This window comes from Pseudonaja textilis, chromosome 12 (assembly GCF_049901715.1).
Source record: "Pseudonaja textilis isolate UNSWEBS1 chromosome 12, rPseTex1.2, whole genome shotgun sequence".
In the NCBI taxonomy this organism is placed as follows: domain Eukaryota; kingdom Metazoa; phylum Chordata; class Lepidosauria; order Squamata; family Elapidae; genus Pseudonaja; species Pseudonaja textilis.
Window position 1 is genome coordinate 7,336,876 of NC_142001.1, and position 27,812 is coordinate 7,364,687.

General features: G+C 38.0%; 1 long non-coding RNA gene across 1 annotated transcript in view; it reads left to right on the forward strand.

The window, feature by feature from the left end:
* The window catches only part of LOC148124774 (uncharacterized), a 460,206-nt gene that overhangs the window by 191,458 nt on the left and 240,936 nt on the right, over positions 1 to 27,812 (forward strand). The window contains exon 2 of the long non-coding RNA XR_015745012.1: positions 24,379 to 24,470. This is a non-coding gene — a long non-coding RNA (uncharacterized LOC148124774). The remainder of the gene's footprint in view (positions 1 to 24,378; positions 24,471 to 27,812) is intronic.

The window sequence follows — 27,812 nt, forward strand, 5'->3', positions numbered from 1 at the left end:
ACACATCCATAGCCAAGAGTCATTAATCATGCTCTCCAGTAATAATCTTGCATGCCAGAAGCTTCAGCCACCTAGCCATTATCTATGAAAGCATTTAAGGAATGTATTGCTTCCCCTCACTCCCTTTCTACTGGCAATTCTAAAAGACCAGAGAAATATTTTTGAGTTGACAATAATTGCATTTTATTGCATAATGAAGTTACCATTTTATTACCATTTTTGCATTGAGTATCTTTGGTTTGCTGTTCCAAGATCATTTTTTATAATGATATTTGTTTATCATATTTGCATGGCTGCTGATGTCACAAAAGAATGACTCTGGGCAGTGCAAAACAATTTCACAATGAAAGCTACTGTTGCTCTCCTCCTCTCTGACATCACCATGAAAGAGCTGAGTGTTAAGTGATTTGCTTAACCAAATCCAGTCTTCGCTTATTCATCACCATTTTTTTAGTCATTATGTTTCAGCTGTTTTCATTTAACATGTTGCTTTTCTATAGCTTTTCAGAAGAAAATTACTGAATTTACTATGTATTCAGCCTGCTGTCAAGTTCGAAGCACTTATGCTGTTTCAACCATTATCACTTCTCAGCAATAAAGAACAAGAGGGGAGAGGAGGGTGAGATGAAATGTAGGCTCCAGACCTCAAGAAGAGAAGCCATGAGAACCAAGGACACTTCGGCAGGTGTTGGCCAAGACTAAAGACTTTTTCTCATAACAATTTGGACCATGTGACCTGACTAATAAGGGGAGGGAGATTTCTACTCTTTAATTATGTGGGTTTACATGGGAATTAGATAGATCTAGATAGATTTGCTCACTTTCAGCACTGGTCAAAAGGGCCCAGCAGAGATTATACTACCTGAGACTTCTTAGAAAACAACTGAATGAAAAACTGCTGGTAACCTTCTACCGCTGCACAACAGAAAGTGTTACTGCACCTCAGTATGGTTTGCCAGTTGCACGGTGGCAGATAGGACAGCACTCCAGAGGGTTAACGTCCTTGCGCAGAAGATCATTGGTTGCCCTCTCTTTGGAAGAGCTTTATATCTCCCATTGCCTTAAGAAAGTTCAAAACATTCTCAAAGATCCGTCTCATCCTGGACACCCTTTTTTTTGAATTATTACCATCTGGCAGACGATACAGGATAATAAAAACAAGGACAAATAAGATGAAAAACAGCTTCTATCTCAGGGCATTATCTTCTTTTGAATTCTGCTGTATAGTGCAATGTTGGTGCGGTGTTGGGGGTTTTCGGTTCAATGTGTGAAGGGCGAAGGATGTTTGTTTGTGTTCATTTTCATGGTCATGATGTGCACTGAAGATGGTGTTTGATTTCATTGTATGAGGTGCAATAAAATAAACTAAGTACTAAATATGTCCAAAATAAAGACTTAATTCAATTACTGTTAGCTGTTAGATTTACAATCATACAACCACTGAAAACAAAATAATATATTTCTTTGAGGCAGTGATACTCAAAAAGAAATTCAGCCAATGGAACAATGTACCACATCACAAAAGTTTTTGATTAATCATGAGCACTGTTTTGTTTTGTTTTCTTTGTCTAGTCACCATTTATAAAACTAGTGTAATACCTTTATGTGTACAAATGTCTTCTTGAATAGAAAAGCTGAGCTTGGATGCTTTAAATATTTATATTTCCAGGTATAGAGAGGGTAGAGAAGATTTTGTTTTGCTTCTGTTTTGTTCATTTCTTTGCATTTTGCTTGTTTCAATAAAAGTGAAAGATAATGCACAGCACTGTTCCTATGGGGTAGAACTGGGAATTACAATTGCACTTATAACAGTTTGTTACTTATGGTGGGGGCAGTGAGCCCTTAGCACAGTCTTGAAATAGATTATTATCTTTGGAAAAATATAAATCCAGATGAAATGACAGTACATTTATGTGTACATTATCTTTGCCTCTGTACTCCCATGGAGCATCTGTCTTCAGTCTTGCAGAACTCTGACAAGATTTCTCATAAGCATAAAAATTGAGCAAATTCCTGATGCAGACTAATCAGATTCTCGTTGATAAGCTGAGCAATTTTTCTATTTTGGGCGTGATGACATGTTCATCCTTCTTGATCAAGTCATGAGTAATAGATGAGACATCTTTCACCATTATTCCCACCCTGAGAATTATTCACCTGAATAATATTCGTGTGCTTGTTACTATTTGCCTTCTTCTAATAGAACCTGAAAAGTCAGCAATACATATGAATAGTTTTATATACTAGTCAATTTTCTAAAAATGGAGAACTTAGCATCATTTTAGGGGGTATGGTGAAATAAACCAGTTTTTTTAAAAAAGAATTGCACACTATATTGTTACTTATAGTCCATTGAACAATCAAGTTCTGACTCTTTTTTCTTTGACTATGCAATTTATTTAGGCTCAGGAACAATGAAAATTATGAAGTTATTTAGGTAATGCAGTGGAGACTCAGATGTGTTTACTGTCCATGGTACTGAAATGTCAGATACACTGACCGGCCTGTTTTCCAACTATGCAGACTTCAACTCCTAGAGTACAGGTAGTCCTCAAATTATAACCACAATTGAGCCCAATATATTTATAACTTTTCCTGCCACAGTTGTTAAGTGAATCATTGCATTTGTTAAGTTAGTAACATGGTTTTTAATCTGGATTCCACTTTATTGGAAGGCCCCAAAAGCAGATTATTAGGGACACTCCAACCGTCATAAATATGAACCCATTGCCAAGCATCTGAATTCTTTTTTTTTCTATGTTTTTTATTTTTTAAAAACAAACATACACATACAAAACATAAAAACATAAAACTATCTTCCATTTTATATACATACAGTGTGTCAGTTGGTTATGTATCTTTTGTGCTATCCTTTTGTAGTCATTTACTTACAATTTATATCAGCCTTCATATTCAAACTAACATATGCTTATATATTTATCAGTTATTAATCATGACTAAACTATTTATTCCATCATTTTATACGAGATGTTCCAAGTTTTGTCTTAAAATTTGTGTTATACTTTCAACCAGTGCTACTTTTCCATATTCTTCTATTCCATATTCTTCTATTCTTCTATTTCCATATTCTTCTATTCCATATTCTTCTCCCGCCAAGCACCTGAATTCTGATCACATGACCATGAGGATGCTGCAACTGTTATAACTGTCAAAAACGGTCATAAGTCACTTTTTTTCAGAGCTGTTGTAACTTTGAAAGTCACTAAATGAACTGTTGTAAGTCGAGGACTACCTGTATCTCGGATCCAATGATGACTTTGCTTTTAGGAAAGATGGGTACCAAAATCGTATGTTATGGTGTAAATATACACCATCTATTCTTTGTCCTTATTTTAGAAAAGAAAAAGGTGGGAAAATATTTAAAATATCAAATTACTTAATCACTATTCTAAAGAACCTGATCCTTTTTCCTAAATGAGATGATGAATAACATTTTAAGGGTGCAAGGGAATGTTTCTACGTTAAATATCTCCCAACTACCTCAAAAACTCTGAAGTTTATTGGTCATATATTACGATTCCTTGTCAACTCTATGAGCTGCAGTGGCGCAGTGGTTAGAGTGCAGTACTGCAGGCTACTTCTGCTGATCATTGGTTGCCAGCAGTTTGGCAGTTCGGGTCTCACCGATTCAAGGTTGACTCAGCCTTCCATCCTTCCGAGGTGGGTAAAATGAGGACCCAGATTGTTGGGGAAAATACACTGACTCTGTAAACCACTTGGAGCGGGCTATAAAGCACTGTGCATATATGTCTAAGTGCTGTTGCTTTTGCTATGAAGGTGATGAGACCCACAGAATCATGCCAGATGCCCCTAAGATTGACTATTAAGATTTACTATTATGACAGAAACTTACAAGATGCTTCTTCTCATTCTTTGAGTGTGTGTGTGTGTGTGTGTGTGTGTGTGTGTGTATGCAAACACTCCTACCTGCCTTTCTGTGACATTTTCAGTTCCTTCTTTTCTCATCTGGGCTTCTACAGTGCTTCTCTGCTCTTTGTATTGGTAGCAGATCTTTCCTCCATCAAGGTCATCTTCACAGTCTACATTTCTTCCCAAAATACATTAAGTTGTTTGGATTGCCTGCTATATAATATCAACAGTAGATTTGTCTAATTAAAACTCCATAATGCATTAATAAATCTGACTCCTATTTTTAAAAATGCTAATCTGGAAAAAAAATATAATACCTTGTCAGGATAACAATGAAGTAGCAAATCAAATATTGTTCTTACCTATAATTTTCTTAGTGGTGTCAAAAACTAAACAGTAGCAAGAACATGTAATTATAATTAACTCATAACTGGGAGATTTACTGAAAAATGACTTTTACTTTATTTTGTTAAAGGCTAATTCTACATCCACTAATTAAGGAATAAACTTCAATGAAATCAAAGGAATTACTTCTAAATTGATAAAGATTGTGCAGACATTTTTAAAGGGGGAGTATATGCAGATAGATAGATAGATAGATAGATAGATAGATAGATAGATAGATAGATGCACACACACACATACACATACACACACTTATATGCACACATACAAACACACACACACACACACAGAGTATAAGGAGTGCAGTGTGCTCCGCCTAGAAGTGGAGCTCTTGCCACATAATTAGAAGGTTGTGAGTTTGATGAGGATGTATCTGCTGAACAAAACTCCGCATTGGCAACAGGCAGAGCATCCGGTCATTAACCACTCTGCTTGCTCCATTCAGTTGCCCAGTCTCCACCCTGCAAGGGATTATGGCATTGTTAAAAGATGATGATGATGTATATAATAAAGAATGTGCTTACATTTTTTTAAAAATGGGAATACACACACACACACACACGCATACACCAGAGGTGGTATTCAACCAGTTCACACCTATTTGGGAGAACTGGTAGTGGTGATTTGGTGTGGGTCACGGAACTGGTGGCGACCCTTGGCTGGCCATGCCCCCAAACCGGGTCGCCCCGTCACCCGGTCGCCCGCTTGTCCTGGTTGGTCTCCTAGCTTTCTGTACCACGTGGTGGCCATGGGGCTGCTTGGGTGGATGTGCGCATGTGCAGCAGCTCCGGGACATCCGCCAGCCTGCCCTCCGTCCCGGAACACATTTTCTTCCTTCTCCCAGCATCAGATGATGTTACCATTAAATGTCTGGAAGAAAACAACCAAGCACAGGGAGCACGAAGGACCCCCTCAGTTCAAAAGAATTACCATATGTAAAGTGTGCCTTACCATTTTACCTTTTAGCATCTTCTATAAGAAATTAATAATCCCCTTAATTCATTAAAATTAATTAATGAGTTACAGAAATGCCTACAAAGAGGAAATGATTATTCTTACCAAGTAATATACATTTCTTAATTGCAACCCTTAATTCTTTGCAGCAAGCTATATCCTTCAGTTCTTAACACTTTCTCCAAATAAGCAGCTTGATGAAGAAAACAACCAGCAAATTGCAGATGTCTTTTTTCTGTTTTTTAAAAAAAGTTGTTAAAGCATATGGCCAGAATTCAAAGATGAAATACATTCAGAAATTGGAGACAACAGAGGGTCTACATGAGATACACTCTGGGATTTACTGCAGATAAGAACTATTTGCACATGAAACAGTGTGGCCAATAGAGTCACAGAACTGGAAGGAATCAGAAGTGGTATTCTGCAGGTTCTGACCAGTTCTGGAGAACCAATAGTGGAAATTTTGAGTAGTTCAGAGAAGTGGCAAATCCCACCTCTGACTGGCCCCGTCCCCATCTATTATCTGCCTCCCATTGAGTCCCAGCTGATCGGCTGGGTCTTCTTTTGTTGCACTGCTGAGGAGAATGGAGCTGGAAATCAGGTTAGTGGGGTGGGGAGGGAATGGGATTTTGCAGTATTCTTCCCCTGCCATGCCCACCAAGCTACGCCCACAGAATTGGTAGTTAAACATTTTTGAATCCCACTATTGGAAGTAATCACTGAAGCCACCACAATAGACTGCCTGCTTTATGCACCAATCAAAGTATCATAACAGATGTTTGTCCACCCTTTTCTTTAAAAGCCAGCCAGCAAGTGAATGATATCTGTACCCTGGTCAAATGTACTTGTAAATTCGCGAAGTTTTCCTGACCTGCTCCCGAGTTGTCATAGGCAGGGGGATGGGAAGTCATGCCTCACAGCTGCACTGAGGACTTTGCACCTCAGTCAAAACAAAACACTTCCTAGCTGCCCAAAGTCAAGGCCATCTCCATGGAGACCTGCAAAGGCTGGAGGGGGTGAGTTCTACAACCTGTGAAATTGCTTCATTGGGGAATGTGCCAGATGACACACCTTGAGGGGAGGAGGCAAGAGGGTCAGAGGAAAGGGGCGAAGTGGATGAAGTCAGAGCTGGCTTACCTTAGTTCATGCTGACATGGTGCTCCTGATAAATAACTGGATTCTTCTTGCTAAATGGTTTGAGGCTCCTGATTTTATTAGGGCATCGGTTGGAACCCTGACAGTTCCATTCTCTTGTCTTGTCTTACTGTTAGGAAGGTTTTTCTAATATTAAACTCCTTAATAATGACAGAATAAGACAGTTGGAAAGGACCAAGATCAAGCAGGATACCCTATACCATATTTCAGACAAATGACTGTCCAATTTCTTCTTTAAAACCTCCAGTGATGGAGCGCCCACAACTTTTGAAGGCAAACCTTCCCATAACTAAGACTATTCTGTACCACATGTAGAATCCTGATAGCAGTGGTATTCCCTGTGACATTTGATGGAAGTGAAAGTTGGAAGAAGCCGGATGGGAAGAATATTGAACGTTGGTGTTGAAGAAGACCTCTAAGAATATTGTGGGCAGCCAAGAAAACAAGCAAACTGGTCATCAAACAATCCAGAATTTTCAGTCAAGGCACAAATGACCAGCTCCAGTGATCCTATTCAGACACATTTTGCAATGATCTTGCTGTCAAGAGAAAACTCTAATCCCGGCAAAATACTGGAAAATGGAAGAAGAAGCTGGCCAGGAACAAGATGGATGAAATCAGTTACAGTGACGATGATCTGAAAGAGCAGATTAGGAACAGATCATCATGAAGAAAATCTATGTTGTTTACTTATTTATTCATTTATTAATTTTTCATGCTGACCATCTCTTTTATAAGGTGACTCTGGCTGACTTAAAAATTATAAAATAAGTAGAAAAATAGTTAAAATATTAAAACATTAAGATTATCCAGTTTATGATTTAAAATAATACTGAAACTAGCAACTTGAGGATACATAATCAATGCTACGCATCTGGGGAAGTTTAACATGTGGGACATTCCTTCATATTCTTGAAAAGAATCAGCACCGGAAAGCAAGACAAGAAACAATGGATGTGTTGTGGTTAGCCGGCAGCAGGTGCGGACGGCTGAGGAGAGCGAGGACTCAGATGAGGGTCCAGGACATTAGGGAGTGGACTGCTGCCTTCAGAGATTGTGGGGGCTGGCAGCAGCAATGAGGAGGTTCCAAGGGGCCTGTGCCAAGTGCGTGTATGCACAGGGTTGCTCAGAGGAAAGAGCAGTTACAACAGCACGGGTGACTAAGGAGTAAGGCTACAAGATAAGAGCCCCTTCTTCAAGAAGATAAAAGCCAGCTATGAAATGAACGTACTTTGCAGAAGGCAAAGACATTTTGAAACTCCAGCCTCGTGGATATTCCAGTATCCTGAGTTTGTGTTTGAAGATTCCTATTTTGCAAATTATTCCTTGTCTGTTATCTTTTGGCAAGTCTTGCACAGTATGGCAAGACTTGTGCTTATCATAGCTAATTATTTCATAAAAGCACTACAAGGTTTCTGTTCCTTTTGGATTGTGTTTGGTTTGTTGGAAAAAGGCATGGGTCAGAACAGGATGGAAACTAATCAAGGAGAGAAGCAACTTAGAACTAAGGAGAGATTTCCTAATGGCTAGAGCAATCAACCAATGGAATAGCTTGCTTCCAGAAGTTGTCAATGCTCCGTCACTGAAGGCTTTCAAAGACTGGACAACCATTTATCTGAAATGGTATAGGGTCTTCTGCTCAACCAAGAGGTTGAACTAGAAGACCTCCAATGTCCTTTCCAACTCTGTTTTTCTATTATTTTGTTCCGTTATGTCCTCCTAAATAATGTCTTCTGTCCAGTTCCTACAAGATGTAGTTTCTAATCCCCCACATTATTTATCCTCCTTATTCTTCTCTGAATGAGTTTCATATCGTATGAATCCTCCTTGAAATGTGCTGCCCAAAATGGACATAATACTTGATGTGAGATATAAGCAAAAAAGAACAAAGTTTAAATATTTGTGTTTGTGATTGGAAAAGTACATTCTTTTAATATCAGTGAAAATTACACTTCTCATGTCCAGGGAAAAGCAGTGTGACAATTCCATGACTTTTTTTTTTCCTGTAAAGATTTCATTTTCTCCCCTTTTTCCTAAATGAGGAATTTTGCAATTATCTGTTAAATTCCATTCTTATATTTTCAGGTCATTTCTCTAATCGAGATCATTTTGGTTTTATTTGGTCCTCTGAAATATTCGCTCTGTAGTTCCTGCAATTTTGCTAGGTATTTCTTTCATGTCATTACCCAAGTCATTAATAAAATTGTTACATACTGATTACCTGGCACCTCATCCTATTTAGATCTCTCATCACTGAAGAGCGCTCTGAATGTGATTTTCAAGTCTCCTGACTCCGGATGTTAATATGGGATGGAACATATCACTCAAGCAACTCAAATTTCAACAAGTTGGATAGATGGGTCTGTGCTGTCGTGTATACATATAAACTAATTTATGAATTAGAAGTTTTAACAATTAGGACTGCATCAAGGATTTGAATTCTTAAACTATCACTCATCAGTTTTAGGGATTTTTTTTCCCTATAATTTCTGCTGTTGCATTTGAAACTGGCACATGGGAAATCATGGGTCATGTGGAGTAGGATTGAAAATTGCATCCAGAAATGGTCAAAAGACCATCCAGGGGAATCTATTCCACAGCAGAAAGAAGCTGATGCCTAAGCCCTTCAATTCATTTACAGCAGGGGTCTGCAACCTGGGGCTCTGGAGCCACATGTGGCTCTTTTGATCCTCTGTTGCAGCTCCCTGTCAGCTGATCCTACCACTGGCTGGCCCCTCCCCTCCCCACCATTCCTTGCCTGGCCTGAGAAGGTAAGGGTGATGGCTGGGGATGGAGACTCACTCCATATTCCAGAGGAGTCATACCGATTGTTAAATTATTGACTCCTGGGGTTTTCTTTTCTGTGGGAAACGGGTCCAAATGGCTGTTTGAATGTTTAAAGTTTGCAGACCCCTGATTTACAGCAATTGTAGCCAATATCTTATCAGGTCCACTATCTCTTCCTGAGCATTTCAGTTTTGGTCTCCTAACATTCTGGTGTGTGACAGCACCTTCAGGAAAGGTTGAACCCTGAGATTCTTCTCTATGAGGACAGGAAAAAAAGAGGAGGAATGTAACAAGAGATGAAGACAAAGAGAGAGAGAAGATTTTGCAAGAGGAAGAAATAAAAAACAGTGAAATCAGGAATTTGGTTCTTCTTGGTGCCTTTGGTCATACCCACCAAAGACAGATAGGGTAATGAGTGTGTTTCTCAATCCAGAAAAGTTATATCACTCTCAAAATTCCCCAAACATTATTTTAGGTGCATGTGTAAATGAATATATTTCTTCAGGTGTAACTCGGGATTTATTGGATTTTACTAATTCACATAGCAATCTCTACATATTCTTCAGATCCAAAGATTTTATATGGCCTTTGAGTGATGCGTCCCTTGTTTCTGATCCACTTCATGCTATTTTTATTTTTATTTCTTCATTCATTTAAGAAGAAAGTCATCAGATTATGTTTTTCTCAGGAAGAAAATATAGTCATGTATAACTGTGCCTTTATGTGTCACCTTTTAAAAAAAATCTAAAGTGGCTGCCCAGGCAGGAAACCGTTGCATGTGTGAAATAGGATGAATGGGGTATGATTAGGGATGAATCTATGCTGGGTTTCTTTCAAATTGAGATGCCATGATTTGCCAAACTGGACTCCTCCAGGACAGTAACAATGGATTGATATTGCTGTCATCATTCAAAGCATTTATGGAAAATTGGGCAAAAAAGAACATTTGCTTCATAAAATTGCCAAACAGAAAATGAGATATTAATATTTCTGTAGAAAAGATTTTGCATGGGACTCATTTTGGAAGCTATTTTAGAAATGTAGATTGTATATTCAAAATCTGGACAACAGGTGCCTGGAATTTGAGGGTGTCTTCCTTAAAAATAAAATTGTGTAATTTGGCAGACCAGATTGAAGTTTGTGCCCAGATGGCAGCTCCATGGAATGAATGGAACTGATCCTAGCATTTTGGGTGAAGGGCGAATGGCATTTTAATTCTTCCTACCTTTTCCCAAAGTACCTTTGCCAGCTGCTTTTGAGCCTTGTAAGAGAAAATAAAATGTAGTCATCTTTTTATCCCTCTCCTGTATAAAATACAACTTGGGGAGACAAACAGAATACAGAAAAACAGAGCTGGAAGGAACTTTGGAGATCTTCTAGTCCAGTGTTGGCTAATCTTTTCAGCACCGAGTGCCGAAACAGGAGCGCACATGCATGGGGGAGCACTAGAAACTGGAAGAGCAGCTCCCCGGTCTTCCGGATTCCCCAGGGTAGAAAATGTTGAAAAACGTTTGAAAAACCACTTCATTTTTGGATCTGAGCTTTCCCTGCACATGTGCGCACAAAAACCACCTGGCATGTGTGCATGCCAGAAACCAGAAGTTCAGCTTCCTGGCATGCACGTGTGCACCAGGGAGCTGCTCTTCTAGTTTTCGGTGCTCCCATGTGCGCAAAGACCAGCTGGTTGGAACCTGGAAGAGCAATGGCTGGCATTCCATAGGTTCGCCATCATGGTTCTAGTCCAACTCCCCGATCAAGTAAAGACCCTATACTATTCCAAACAAATGGCTGTCCAGTTGCTTAGAAACCTCCAGTGATGCAGCACCTACAACTTCTGGAGGCTAGCTGTTCCACCAGTTGTCAAGTTCGAAGTATACTTTTGCTGTTGCAACCATTATTGCTTCTCAGCTTGCCAACAAACCAGGAGGGAGGGAGGGGCGAGTTGGAATGTAGGCTCCAGACATCAAGAAGACAGCCATGAGAGCCAAGGACACTTTGTTAGGTCTTTGCCAAAACTGAAGACTTTCCCCCATAACAATACCATGACATTCAATTGGACAATGTGACCTACACCAATGGGGGAGGGAGAATCCTATACTTTTATTATGTGGGATTGCATGGGGATTAGCTAGATCTGATTTTGCCCTATCAGATTTTGCCGAAATGATGTACCCAATAAAGTTTTGCATTCAGAGATTGGAACACCTCAACCATGCCTGCTTTGGTTGGGTTCCTCAGTTTGAACGTTGACATTGGTTATTTGTTCTCACTGTCAGGAAATTTCTCAATGCTAGGTTTTATTTCCCTTTCCATCCATTACTTCTTGTCCTGCTCTCAGGTGCTTTGGAGAATAGGTTGACTCCTATTTGGGCTAATCTATTCCCAATTTGGGAAGGGTAGTTCGGTGAAGAAAAATGTGTTTCCCCAACATGGAAACTATTTTTTTTTTTTACTGCTGTAGATTTTTGTTTTTTTTTGTTTTCCTTCCCCCGACCCCCAGCCTAGAAGGTGAAAGAACTAAATGCAACTTGATTATTTTGACCTGTGGAGTTTAGTAGTTACTTTGCTAAACCACAACCTATCGGTGGGTTCTATCTGTATGTAGAACCATGGATCATAGGGAAGGGGAAGATGATTTCATCTCTATTAAAATCCTCAAAGTAGCTTCCTTTCCCTTTTGTGAGTTGCGAAAACACATTTTAATGGGAATATTTTTAAGTGTGATTTTCTCTAGACTTTCTATCATATTGTGATGGTACGACAAAAAAAAAAAAAAGACCTTGAGAACACAGAAAAGAGAGTAGGCTACCTAGGGAATGATCAGATAGGAGACAGCATAGCTACCAGCTGCATAAATGCATGGAGGAAGAAGGTCAGAAGGAACCCTCCCTAGTTTTTCAGGTTGTAAAGGGGTCATTGGGAGATTTGTACTTTCAGTCTTGCAAGACTCTAGTTGTGCAATAACATAGAAGTAGCTCATTTGGTTGTGTTTCCTGTCCGTTTTTCTGGGAAGGCTGACATGTGCACATGATGGATACATATAAGGGAAAATGTGCATAAAACCCTGTACTTTACTTAGCTTGCCCCAAATACATGAGAAATTACTTGAATACAAACAGACCAGTTCACATTAGAATTTGTACATTTCTCATATGTCACAAGGCAGAGATTTTTTTTTTAATGGCAATTTTTTTTCAATAAAATGTATGAGCTTGCCCTGTTTAACTATATAAAAACAGCACTGGGTCTCTTTGGACTGATGCAAATTTCTTTCTTTACTTTGAGAGTATCCCTCAAATGCCCACAAGATTCATTTTTGTCAACTATCACAGAGTTTCCATCACTCTCCCTTTGTTGTTGTGTGTACGGACAAAGGTTTTTAATTTCATACTTCATTTCCAGCTCACTACTGTCAAGACATCATCTAAGTATCATTAAAGGGCAAGTTGGAATCAGTCTTGGCTGCAAAGCTGAGAAGAAAAAAAATAAGGAAGATATCCCTAGTAACATGTTTTTATTGTTCCCTGAAATGTAAGCTTTGGCAAGGTAGAGGCAATTCAGGTTGTATCCATATTCATCCCTGAATTGGCAAAGTATAGAAAAGTATGGCGGCAAATGAAATTGGTGAAAAGAAATATGTACTTCATTAAGGATTTTATTGATACTGATTTTTTTAAAGACCCATTTTACTAATATTTGAAATTGGTAAATGGTGTGGATATTTGGCTTGCACCACAAGGACACAAATGAAAGGCAGTTCACTGACTATTTCTAAGAACTTAGTAATTTACTGTGCCATTTTTAAAATTTAATTCAGTGTAGGCACTGCCTAAGTCCAAAATGATTCTGAGTATCTCACAATATAATAAACCATAAAACAAAAGGCAAAAGAAAATAGAACATATGAAAACATGGTCAAAATTTCTACAACTCTTTACAAAAACTGTAAAAACTGTTGTACTTTAGACACTATTACAGGAGCTGGCATGAATTACAAATTAACTTTAAATATGCTTTCTTCATTTTATCCCTTCCCCTTTCAACAATCATTCCCACCCTCTTCGAATATTTAGAGAAACCTCCCTCCCACTTTTGCCATGAATTTACATCTCTAATAAGGTATTTTTATAGATGATAAGGGCTATAAGCTGAGTAGGTTTCACTTCTTAACACCTGTGATTTTAAGAACAGACAAATGGATTATCTTGTTTGAACTACACTATGCTTGATCTCACCTGATTTTAATCCTTATCTTTCTGTCCAGAATACTACAGAAAATGTTTTAAACTGCAATTTTCTGCATCTTTGGTAATATTCTGGTTTACGTACATAGGTAGGCCATAAATCATGACCAGGTTCTTGCACCATAACAAACAAAATCCAAATAAATAATATGCCTTGGCATATTGTGTAAATCCAGCCAATATAAATCAGATAAAAGCAACTGGTATCTTCCCCATGTTGTACGTAATAGAAAGGGAGCTTGTGGAAACTATAAGTCAGGGAATTGGAAGTTTCCAATTTCCTTATGTCTTGTACATAAACCTAGTGTGTATGGAGTTTTTGAATTGCAGAATAGTTTTACTTGAAGCTGTATGTCTTGCAAATGGAGCTGACTGTTTACATCAGGAGTGTCAAATTTGATTTCACTGAGGGCCACATCAGGGTTGCGTTTGATCTGGTGGGGGCAAGATGGGCGTGGCCAGGGTGGGCGTGGCCAGCTTGCCATCACTCATGTTGCGGGCGCTTGTGGCCAGATCACTCTGCCAGAGAAAATGGGCTCCCAAGCTCAGTTTTCGGCTGTGACAGCCTCCTGCAACCCCCCTGCCAGCAAAAGCGGAGCTCAGGGGGGCCGCAAGTAGCTCTCCAAAGCTCCATTTTCACTGCACTGCAGAGGCACTGCAGCCCAGACCTTCACTGTTTCCAGGGTGGCTCCGTGGGCCAGATCTAAGCACCTGCAGGCTGGATCCTTGAGTTTGACACCCCTGGTTTACATCCACCTTTGTAGTTCATAGTGCTTAATTTAGCAAATGGTTGTGCATTTCCATTCGCTTTCCTATACATTTTATATGAAATGAATTTGAGGAAAGAATTTGAGGAAAGGCACACACTGTGATCTGTGGCTTTACTGAGTCCCTTTGTCCTGTCTTCTCTTTGAAGTCTGCTTGTTTCTCAGCGAGTCTTGAATGAAAAACAATCAAAAGCAACTGAAAGAATTGCCTTACTATTGCACAAGAGCTTTAGCTCCTGGGGAAAGGAAGACTGCCCTGTTTCTGGAGATGCACTGTTGGTATGTCAACCTCAAGGGACTCATGAGAGAGTGGCTAGGAATAGACAAGAGACTCTAATGTCTGGCATTTGCTCCCCCAACTCAAAATGTCTATTCAGTAGACATTCAGCCTATTCAGTCTATTCTGTGGTATGGCATGTGTTAGAGTAACATCAGTTAGAGAAGACATACTCTTTGAAAATTGCAAAGGATATAGCAAGTAAAGAGAGAGAGAGAAATAAACAATTGAAGAAATTACCAATTATGTTTTTTTTCCTTCCTGCCAGTCCCATTTACTGAATTGAAAGATATCCATGGTTTTGTGTCTAGATAACTGAGGCACAATGCCTGTTAGAATAGTACGGAAGAGATGGATCAGCCCGGTTGAAATTTGCTTTAATTAAGTTCCTTGACACTTAGCTAAGTTACACCATTATACTGTTGCTTTAAATTATTATCTTATTGCCTTTTAGAGATCTCCAAGTCATTCAGAATCAGACCTGGTTTTTTAAAAAAATAAAATGTAGTTTAAAAAAATAAAATGTATTTTCAATTTTTCTCTCTTATTCTCAGAAATGCTTGGAAATTCCTTCAACGTTTTTAACCTACTTAATTGTTGGAGAGTATGAAGGGTCCTGAAGTTTTGGTTTTCCTTACTCTTCCTTTACATTTCTTCTGTTGCTCAGAAAGTTCCTTCGCTTCTTAGTTTAGAAAATCTAATGGGAAGAATTCCTTGAGATTTTTCTGTGGGAAAGATGAAAACATAGGAGCTTTATTAATTTTAAAGCCAAATTACAGATGAATCAAGATTTGGGGACTATTAAAAACATGATATTTACTGTAAGTCAGGCTCAAACTGACATTTTTCATCTTCAACCTTGTGCAAACAGATATTCATAATGTCATAGGAAATTTGAAAAAGCTAGTGGGTAAAGGAACTTTGATACTCAAACTAGAAAAGTGTATATTTATAGTTTAATATTAAAAGAAATTAATACCGGGAAGGGAGAATATGTTGCTTTTTTAAAAAAAGATAATTAAAGTTAAGGAATCCTGAATTTTAAGAAATGGATAATCACAGAGATGGGAGAATTCTGAACTGTGGTTTTGTTCAACATCTCATTTTCCCCCCAAAATAATTTCATTTCAGATCTATTCCACATTTCTTTTTGCTCAAAGATTTGTGTGTTTGTGGTTCCTAAAATAACGCATTCCTTATACACTTCCTAAGATAATGTATTTTTTTATGCATTCCATGTTGGAGGGCATTGAATTGATTTCTACGTTAAAACAGATCGCAGCAATGAGACATGTGGGTCAAAGCTGGGTTACTGATATTTGACATGGGTCTTATGGAGCCACAAAGGCCAATTTTGGGTTCACACATCACGTTTAGCTGCAATGTGTCTTTATTTTAATTTAAAGACTTTTCAGACCTTTGTTTAGACAATAGCATCTGGACAGTTGCAGTTTATTCAGTAAAATATTAAAATAGTCAAAATGTGAACCCAAACATAATTCTGATGATGAAGAGTGAAGTATAGAGTCACTTGATAGTGAGATGGGCAGCAGATAATTTCAATTTTATTTATTTAGCATATGGCATAGAGTACATGGGTAGCAGCAGTGTGTGTGTGTGTGTGTGTGTGTGTACACACACACAAACACACAAACACACACACACACACACACAATACATACGATATATGTATGGTGGAAATATGCAGTCAGTTTTGTAAGGTATGAGGAATAAGTTAGTTGTTGAGAATGGAGTAAGTGTTCTATGTATTAATATCCAAGCTATTTATCCAATTAAGCACACAGTGTCAGCTGGAGAAAATCTGCTTTCCACCCTGAATATAGCAACTGTCAAATAGCACCTAGTTACTACATGATAGATAGACAGACAGACAGACAGACAGATGAATGAATGATAGGCAGGAGAGAGAGAGAGAATAATTGGAATAAAATTAATCCACCTAGTGTAGTTTCTAAATGTCAGAAGTTCCTAGTCTCATGGAGTCTATTATTCATTTTTATGCTTTTTTGTCTTTTTATCTCCAGAATTATTCCATCCCAATAATCAGAAGTATCTATCTATCTATCTATCATCTATCTATCTATCTATCTATCTATCTATCTATCTATCTATCTATCTATCTATCTATCTATCTATCTAAACTTCTGATTATATATATATATATAAGGAATCATTCATTATTACCCATCATGGTTTTCCCAACATACTGTTAATTTGAAACTTAGATTTAATTTTTCCTTGCTCAGGCAGGAGGAATCAAATCAACCCATCTTAACTGTAAAGCAACAGTGCTGCCAAGATCATAGTTTTTCAAATAACTTTTTGAACATAAATCAATATTCAGGCCCACAAGGCTCCTTTTCAGAACATTCTCTTCTTTACCTGTATTAAAATTGCTTTGCTTAAAGAAGGACATTTTTGGGGGTGGGGTGCAGCGGGGGGATAAACCCTTCCATTAAAAAGAGTTGTGTTTCCTTTCATGTCTACTGATTTGCAGTAGGCTTTAAACTTCCCTTCTTTCCAAGCTGCCAAAAATCACCCCCAAAATAACAAACAACTTATTGTTGATTTTGCAGCAAACATACTTCTTTCTTGTCACAAATTATAGTATATGTCTCCTGCTCTAGCAGCTAGATCAATAGGATTGGTCCCACACAGCTGAAAGAAAGATTGAGGAAAGCCTTAGACTTAGGATAACTTTATTGTCACTTTGAACCTACACTAATTGTTATATGTTAAAATAAAATTACATTGCATACAGCTCTAAAAGAGTCTCCCTGAAAATGTAAATGGAAAGGTAACAAGAAATCCTCCTGATTTCTTTTCAACAAATTTGTATGCAGATTGCTTGGTGCTTTCTGAGTTTCATTACCTGTTTAGGTTAACTTCATCAGTGAAAGTGAGTGAGGGGTTTGCTCAGAGGTGGCATTCAGCAGGTTCTGACTAGTTCTGGAGAACAGGTAGCAGGAATTTTGAGTAGTTGAGTAGTTCAGAAAACTGGCAAATACCACTGGGCCCTGCCCCATCTATTCGCTCCCAAGTCCCAGCTGATTGGCTGGGTCCTCTTTGGTTGCCCTGCACAGGAGAATAGAGCTGGAAAGCAGGTTAGTGGGGTGGGAAGGGAATGGGAATTTTAGTAACTTTCCCCCAGGAGTGGGGAATGAATGGGGATTTTGCAGTATCCTTCCCCTGCCATGCCCACCAAGCCATGCCCACCAAGCCAGCCACGCCCACAGAACCGGTAGTAAAAAAAAATTGAATCCCACCACTGGGTTTGCTCTGTTTTTATATGGTAGCTTGCCTTGCCAGTGTTTAGATGGGTGTGGTTTTCTTCTTAGTATTTCTGCTTCATTGTTTGTTTCTTAAAATTTATCTTAGGAGTTTCTGCCATTATAGAGAGACTGTGTTTAAAGGACACATTATCAGGGAGGATCAGGTTTTACCCAGATGTGACTGAAACGGATCTGAAAGTAGATTTAAAAGTGACAGACTACAAGAATGATATGAAAAAAAAAAGAGATGCTGCATTGGATATACAAATGAAACCAGCTGATGTTTTAATAATAGGTGTACACAAAAAGTGAACCAAAAAAGTGATATAGATAAGCTTCTTAGGCTGGATTTATAAAAGCTTTGAAATATTTTGTGGGAAGGGACAAAGAAAAAAATGAGAAGAAATCAAGTGCTAGCATATTATTTGAAGAAATTAAAGATCAAGTTTGTTAACAGTGCCTGTTTACAGGTGCTAAAAGCACCTGAAGGCAGGACCAGAAGCAATGGATGGAAACCAGTCCAGGAAAGAAGCAACCTAGAACTAAGATGAAATTTCCTAATAGAACAATTAATTAGTGGAACAACTTGCCTCCAGAAGTTGTGAATTCTTCAACACTGGCAGTTTTTAAGAAGAGATTGGATAACCATTTGTGTGAAATGGTATAGGGTTTCCTGCAGAGGTGGTATTCAGCAGGTTCTGACCAGTTCTAGAGAACCGGTAGCAGGAATTTTGAGTAGTTCGGAGAACCAGCAAATACCACCTCTGACTGGAGATTTACAGTATCCTTCCTCTGCCCTGCCCACCAAGCCATGCCCACAGAACCGGTAGTAAAAAGTTTTGAATCCCACCACTGGTTTCCTGCCTGAGGTTGGACTAGAAGACCTCCAAGGTCCCTTTCAACTTTATTATACTGTTCTGTTATTTAACAGTGAAAAGGGAATGTAAAGTTGACTTATCTGATCAAGCTTAAAATATATTATCTTTAGTAACTCTTAATGACTTTTGCTGAAATAGACAGACAGACACAGACAAATGATATACAGTATATATTACAGATCACAGGTGAAATATTGAAAGAAGTCATTTGTTGTACTTTAAGAAAAGATGATGTTTCTAAATTGTATTTATTCCTAATGAAGGGAGATTCTTCATTTCTTTGCTGTTTTTACTACATTATTTTTTCTATTTTTTCTTTTCTTTCTATCTTTTTATTCTTTTACTTTTTACTTTGAATTCATTTTTATTTTTTTAATTGCAATGTTTAATAAAAAATACTATGAAGTTATGCAGGTCCCCCTAAGAATTACACTACAATTATCTTCTCTTTTAAAATAAATTATTTGATTATTACCTTATCATTGATTTCCCCCCTTGTTTTGATCTAGCTCCTTATCTGGATATCCTTTCAGCTGGGGTATTAGAAATCAGGCTTTGGTTTCCATATCTTTACTTCATTTTGAAGGACTCTAGAATTTTAGTTTGAAGTTACTTTGGGCTTGCGTATACATGCATTATGAATGCATGGACAATTGCAATTCATAATTTCGGAGCATTTAGCTGCCCTCTGTTTTGTGAAGCTTTGTGTTGGGTTTTGGCTGTCAAAAGTGATGTTAATCGATGCTCCTAAATCTGTTTCAGCAAGAAAGAAAGCAGAATTATGGGCCTTGCAGTGCATTAAAGTCTTGGTATTAAAAGAGGAACACCACAAATGTAACTGAAAGCATCTGGTGCATGTTGTTTTGAATGCCAGCTGACAATCCGTTTTGCATTATGATCCACTTTGGAGGTTTTAGACCATTAAATCATATCTGCTTGCATTGCAGGTTTGGGAGTCTCTAGTTAAGCCAAATGAAATAGCTTGGTTTAACTGGCTGTACAACTGTTGGGTTGGTGCTTGCTGGCTTGGAATTTTTGAACACTAGAGAACAGGATCCAAATGTTATGATAGCATATTGCATTTGTTAGTAGCACAGAATGGAAGTATAAGAAATGCAGAAGTTGACAATATTTTGGGGAGTCTACATTTCTTCCTTCTCTTTCTCATTTTTACCATAACTAAGTCTACTCCTTCAGTCCAATTGAAATTAGTAGGGAAATAGCTAGCTTCACTTTCCAAATTTTGCCCTTGAGGTGAAATTGGGGAAGCTAAAAGACTGGCTAAAAAAATAGAACTATCCTATAATGGCTCTTGTTTATGAGGCAAGGAACATGCTGAAATACATCAGTATTGCTTTCCTGTGATGAATATAAAGTTAGTGATTGATTGCCATATTTTCTAATTTGGCCGAGGTATTTTTGTGCTCAGTTTCGGTACCTATTGACAGAGATTCTATGGCAATGTCACTTTCATACAAAAATAAACATGCAAACCTAGGATGGATTACACTGTGAAATTTTATATCCTTTGTGGTTATTTGCATGAGAGAAATGCTTTGTTAGGGCTGTTAAACTGTCACAACATTTGGCTTTGCAAGCTGCATTGAAATGATACCCATAGCTCAAGTAGCCCAGCAGTGTCTTACTTCGCAAGTGAGAAATCTGGATTTCAAAAAACAGAAAATTTGACCCGAAAAAGATAATTATTTGTAATCTAGATTTAAATTCCTGGAATTACTACTGTGTTTGTTTGGTGAATATTAAGACCAATGTTAAGAGCCACTTTGGTCTAGAGAGCCAGAAACTAGGAGACTGTGAATTCTAGTTCCATTTTAGGCATGAAATCCATGCGTAACTTTGGGCCGATCACCATAGTTAGTTGTAACAATCACCAAGTGTCAGTTGTAGCTGCACTTTAGGCATGAAAAGTAACTGTGACTTTGGGCCAATCACTAGGAGATTATGAGTTCTAGTCCTGCCTTAGGCACGAAAACCGGCTGGGTGATTTTGGGCTAGTCCCTTTCAGCTCAACTTACCTTGCAGAACTATCCTTGTAGGGAAAATAGGAAGGGGAAGGAGTATAAGTTATGTTTGTCACATTACTTATAAAAACAAAGGCAGGATAAAAAAATATTTATTAATGATTGGCAAACTTAACTCCTGATGCAATTAGGTTCCAGGCTCGCTTGACAAGCTCTTGTTTAAATAATTGGGTTATAGAACTATGACAAGCCAAACTCTATAAGTTTAACCAGATTTAATAGTTTTGATGCTTGACTCCCAACTGTATGCATGATTGCAATGTTGCCCATTATCACAACTTTGGTCTTGCTCACATCCCAAATCAATATACTCAAAAGTTGAATCCTGTTGCATTTAAATCACCAATTACATTATTGAGGATAGCAGCCTCTGATTATCATTGAACCCTTGTTTACAAGTGTGTGAAAACTTAATTGCATGAAGATGCCTGGATTATTATTATTTTTTTGAACACAACTAAACACAATCAAAGCAATGCCTTAGGTGACAGGAGGAACAATGGGATATTATTTCAGTTTGTTCTATTCTGTAAATGTTAGTGGGTTTACAGATTTTGTCTTCAGTTTTGTTTCTTTCTAGAGGACTGACTTTGTGTTTAATACTAGAGGGCTAAGAAAGCCATGTTTGTCTTGCCTCTTTTCAATCTTCCATATTTATCTAAATGTCACAGGTGTGCCTGTCAAGATTTAAATGCTAAGCCTCAATAGGTGACATTTTTGGTTTCAAATCAAAACTTTATTTCATGCTACAAAAGACAGAATTTCCTAGCTCCATTTAGGAACATAAACTTGGAGTCTTTTTCCCCCTGCAACCTCATTGTTAAACCTTGTCTACATTTTGATCATAACATGTAAAAAGCTTCATAATATGGGTTTCATTATTGTACTTCCCCAACTCAGGTTGCAAGCAATATAAATTTGGCTTCTTTCTAAGGTAACCAAGAGAAGCTTACCTTTGAAATGTCCGTTTCAAATCAGTCATGATTTGAACATAAAGAACATAATATATTGTGAAAAACTTACTTTCTCATTTAGAGAGGGCTACAAAGATTAGACAACTTGTAGCCCTCTCAGAGAAAGAAGACCTCTCAGTCAGAATATCATACAATTACAATTTACAATTCACTATGCCTTTCATAAGGGGCAAATTGAGGGTATTTATTTTATTTATTCATTTATATTTCACATTTCTAAACCACCTATCTCCTCCAAAGAGGAACTCTGGGAAGTCTTCAATACAACATCAAAATATAAAACAGTATATGGAAATTAAAATGTTAGAGTTAAAATTTTGAGTTAAAAAATAAAAGAAATATTATAAGCAGGAATAATTAACTCTGTTAAAAATTGGTTGACAAAGGCAAAGGGACTATTTTAGAAGAGAAAACAGAGAACAGTTATGGATGCTTAAGGTCAAGCAGCTGACAGGGAGTGGGAATGTGGCTTTGGTGGCTGTGGAGGAAACTGGGGAGGGGCACAGTCTGGCTGGACAGAGCAGGGGAGAGGTAGAACAAAGGAGAGGGAATTTATAGCAAGACCCAGGCCCACCCCTTCTAGGGCATGCAGGGAGGAATGGATAAGGGAGCAACATGGGTTACGGGGGAGAAGGAGGCCCTGATTCCCTTCATTGGCTGCAGCTGGGGAAACAAGATAAAGAGGGGGTTTGCGCATAGAACCTTGCTGGAAGCAAAGTGTGCATTATCTTTGTTTGTCAAGTCCTATCTGGGTTCTGGTGTCCTCCCAACTGTATGTGTTTCATTATCTTTTGAGTTCTGCAATTCCTTATCCTGCCTTGTCTTTTTAATTGCTGCAGCACAGTTTGTGTTGGTTTTTATTTATAATTTATATGTACTTTTGGTTCAGACTAAATTTCTTCCCTTTAAAAACTGTTCTTGGGAGAGTTTTTTTCTCCAGCCAATGATAACTGGACATTGGGGGTCAAGTTGGAGGAGTTAAAGGGACTTTAATTTTACTTTTGTGACTTTGTTGCTTTTATGTCACACCCTGGGTCATCACATTGTGCTGAGAAACTGACCCAATGGCACCCAAAATATAGTAATGTTAATTACATTAATGTTTTAAATTATATTATAATTTAAAATTATATAAACAGATATCATTTCACTCATTCTCTCTTCTGGGCTTTGCAACAGCAGAATGCAACAATCAGTAGGGCATAGCCCAAATGGTGGGCTAACGGGAATGTTGCAAAGTATTCGCAAGACCAGTGCTGGTTAATATGCTACTTAATAAATGAAATTATTAGTGAGTTCCCTGTGGCACCATTGTATACAGTTTGGGAACTGCAGTCTCTGCTCTAACAGCAGTTATCTTTCCCCAGACCATAAATCAAAGGCAGTTGAAAAGAAGATGGATGATTAAAATCTGTAGGCACATGAGTGGGCTATTTGTTTGAAGCTTACATTGGGATAAAGTAGCATTTAACATAAAGTAACATTTATACTTTAAAGCCCATGTTCAGGAAATCAAAGAAAGAAGGGATTTGCCAAACGCCATAAATTTCTTCATACATGAGATGAGAATCAAAAGAGTAGGAGAAAGTGAAATTAACTAAGGTATCCATTCCATTACTAAACTCCTATATGCCCCTTGCATATTTTGCCTTTTTCCAATTTTTTTCGATATCAGGCTTCCTTTCAAAGGAAGAATAAAATTACCCTTCCTGAGATGACTAAGAATCTCGACAAATCCATTTGGAATACTGCATCCAGTTCTGGTCACCACAATAAAGAAAAGATATTGAGACCCTAGAAAGAATGCGGAGAAGATGATAAAAGGTCTGGAGGATAAGATGAATGATAGAGACTACATATATCCAGTCTAACAAAAAGAAGGAATAGAGGTGATACGATAGCAGTCTTCCAGTTGTTGGGGGGCTATCACAGAGAAGAAAGGATTGACTTATTCTTCAAAACATCATTAAAGAGAGATCCAGCCTAGAACCAACTAGAAAATTTCTGATAGTGAAAACAAATTTATCAGTGGAGTGGCTTAGATTTGGAAGTGCTCCATCCATGGAGGTTTTCAAGAAGAGACTGGACAGCCATTTGTCCAGAATAGTATAAGATGTTTTGCTTGAACAATGATTTGGACTAGAAGACCTCTAAGGTTCCTGCCAACCCTGTTGTTCTATGTGATATTTATTGCAGCTCATAGAATACTTATAACGGCATAATCCTGATATTGCTTTATGAGTTCCTGCCACCAGCTATAGTATATGTTCTATCTATTAGGAGGATCTCATCTATATAATATCTTACATGCAAAGAGCTCTTCTATTCTAGGAAGGCTCATCCCATCGCATCCTATGATGATGTTCCTCACATAAAAGACCTCTCTCTATTTTCAGAGTATTTGCTATTGTCCCCAGTCTGAATGCTAAATGGACTCCAGTAAGTAGCTCCTGATAGTTGGCAACAATTCTGTGCTTATTATAAAACTTTCTTTGAAACAGCAGTAAAATCCCTGTACTGAACAAATGAGGTACTCAAATCTCATCATAAATGTTATTAATTAAAACAGACATAATCTGAAGCGCATTGCAAAAATACATCAACAAGAACAGCTATTCAAGGAAGGAGCCTGATCATTTAGGGACATTTAAAGCCCATTAATGCATATCTGCGGCTGATTTTATGTGACGTTGTCTCCTCTTCTCTTGCAGAATGAGATCATTTCAATGGATATTGCAAGTCCAAACATTCTGTTGCCATTTAAAAAGAGTTGTGCTTGAAGCGACAAAAGAACAACATTGAGGTATGTTCCCCTTCTTTGTGCAATTATTAAAATTAGTAATATATGCATTGTCTCAAGATACTGTGTAGAGAGAAACTTAGAATTAATATGCATTCTGTTGAAGCTTTGGTTATTATTGCGGCTTTTACTGAGAAAGAATGATGGCTTTTATTGAGCAGGAGGAATATAAATTTAGAGAAAACACTTGTGGCTTAATTGTGGATTGTCCTAAATGTACCTTCAAATGTTATCTTGCATAGTTTCTAAAGCTGAGTTAGAATTCAACTGTAATTTAAATATGTCTAATTAATTGCTTTATGATTTACGTTATATGATTATCCTCAAGAAGGAGTTGGACTTGGCATGGTCATTCCAATGAAAAATTGCCTGGGAAATGATGTCTTTATAGCTAGACAATTTGAATAATAACTTATATGGACTATGATGTGAAGTTCACTAGGGAGATGGAGGTTCTTCTAGCCAGACAAAATTGGTGTTTTGTAGATGAATGGCATTCTAAAGCAGAAATAATATTTTTATTGTTGTGATCTGAAAGTATATCTATCTATCTATCTATCTATCTATCTATCTATCTATCTATCTATCTATCTATCTATCTATCTATTGTCTGTCCTTCCAATCTTCCTGTTTAGGTATCTGATAGCATAATGAATACACTTGGTACATGACATATTGGTTTAATCAAGCTTGTCAATGGTTCTTGGGAATTTGGGGTTAATTGTTGCCTTCTCAGATACAAAGATTGAGCTACAGCCTTCATGCAGGTCAAGGACTAACTGCCACTCTATTTTTCGTGGGGGATACTGTCCCAAACACAGTCTGCAATTGCAATGTGTGTGACCTTTGTCTTCTTCAAGGAGGCTGAGATAGAGTGAATGGTTCAGTTGCTTTCATACTTAATGTGGGATTACAACTCATAAACTCCAAGTTTCTAGCCTAGGAACTTGACCACTACACAACATTGGCTCTCTTTACCACATTTCAAATGACAATTTGTGAATGTTATCACAGAAGGAACCTAAACCTTTCATGCCTCTTGTCTGTGTTAATAAATTAACCTATAGAATCTAGAGAGCCTTGTAGCTCTTAAAACTCCTTTGGGCTCAAGCAAGTTATGGATCTGTACAACCTACATCTTTACATGCATTCTCCAATTCTATACATAATGCCACCATAATACCATTGTGCATAACACTCCTTGACTGTCTTTGGCCTCACCAAGTCGATGGACATATCTACAGAGTAGTTGTACTCTTGTTACAGGAATTACTGTACAATCAGAATTCTTGCTTTAGAACAGCTTTGCCCTAGCTAAATTTGTTATCAAATTTCTACATCCCTCATCTCACCTTTTTGGTCATCACATGCAAAAAAGATGTTGAAACTTTGAAAAATGTGCAAAAAAGAGCAATTAAGATGATTAAAGGCCTGGAGACTAAAACCTATGAAGAACAGTTGCAGGATTTGGGTTTGGCTAGTCGAGAGAAGAGAAGGACTAGGGGTGTCATGATAGTGTTTCAGTAATTGATGGGCTGCCACAAAGAAGAGGGTCAACTTACTCTCCAAAGAACCAGAGGGCAGGACAGGAAATAATAGATGGAAACTAATCAAGGAGAGAAACAACCTGGAATTAAGGGGAAACTTCTAACAGTGAGAACAATTAACAATTAAAGAACAGTTCGTCTTCAGAAGGTGTGGGTGATCCATCACTGGATATTTTTAAAAAGAGACTGGACAGCCACTTGTCTGAAATGGTATAGGGTCTCCTGCTTGGGCAGGGGGCTTGGACTAGATGACCTCCAAGGTCCCTTCCAGCTCTATTCTGATTGATTGAGTTCAGTGTGATTTACATGAATCTGAACAGTTTACAAGCAAGATAAAAGAGATACAGGAATTAAAGAACTTTAAGATCCACATTGGATAAACATGATATAAGAAGGCATTAGGAAATAAAACTCAGTACAATCACTACCTTAATAATAATAAAAAAAATATTACGGTTTTTCAATGCAGCTATAGGAGCATATGACCAAATTTGATGGCCATTGTGTAACTATTTTAAGAATTGTTGCTTGCATTATTAACAGATTGGTCAAAAATCAAGGCCTCCGAAACCTCTTTTCCTGAGAAAGAATACAAAGATTTATAAAATCATGTTGTGTAGTGCACAAAAGAATGACACCTTGGTATGAAAAGTAGCAACAAATATTTGCTATTCTTTGAGAGCAATCTTTACAGATCCCCTCCCCCCTCCCTTCATTATGATATTTTTCTTATATGTAAGCATTATTTTTCCAGAAAATTTAGCTGACAGTTTTGAATGGGAAATCTAATAAAACTTTTACTCACAAAAGGTGTCCGAAATCCATGACCCACAATTCCCGAGGAATGGACTTTGGGAAATGTTCGCTACTGGCATAGGTTCATGTGATTGTCATTTTCAAAATACGATGACAGTTTCTCAGTCCATCTTTCAATACCTCACTTCCCTTCCCCCAACAAGCATCAGTCACTTATGGGGAAGGGAAGGAAGTTATCTCTCAATTCCTTTTCTGAGTAGAGTTTCATAAGGAACTCCCAAATCCCTAAGTCATCAGATTCAATAACGTAAAATCCTATACACACTGCCAGAATTGACCATGGGTGGATCAAAAAGCAGTTAAAAACGGGAGTGACTTATGACTTCCTGTCAGTTTCACCATTGAGTATCCTCATGAGAAGCTGGCAAGAGGCATCAGAAATCCTTCCTTCCTCCCTCCCTCCCTCTCTTTTCCATCTTCTCCCCCTCCCTCCCTCCCTTCCTTTTTCCCATCTTCTTCCTTCTTCTTTTTTCCATCTCCTTCCTCTCTCCCTCCCTCTCTTTCCCACCTCCTCCTTCCCTTCCTCCCCCCTTTTCCCTCTTTCTAATCCTCTTCCTTTCACCCTCCCTCCCTTTCCATCCATCCATCCATCCATCCATCCATCCATCCATCCATTCCCTCTTAACCAACATGGAAAGAGTAATATTTTTTCTCCCAGCTAGCTTCGGCATGAAATAAAATTAACCTAAATTTGGAAATGACATGATAATCATGGCATAAAGGATTCCGGTTGGCACGTACACAAGACTCCGGGAGGCTGGAGGTCTGGTGCTGAGCCTGTAACAGCCTTCTCTCCTTTCAGCAGCTTGTCTAGCAGCAGATTGGTTCATTATCAAGCAACCCCATTAATCTCTTTTATTAGTGTCTTTAAAATAAACAAACAATGATTCTGCTGTGTTTGACACAAGTGGTGCATTTTAATTTTCTGTGCTTGTATTACTGGCTCTCTTTGCAACAATTGAGATTCAAATGCACCACTCCA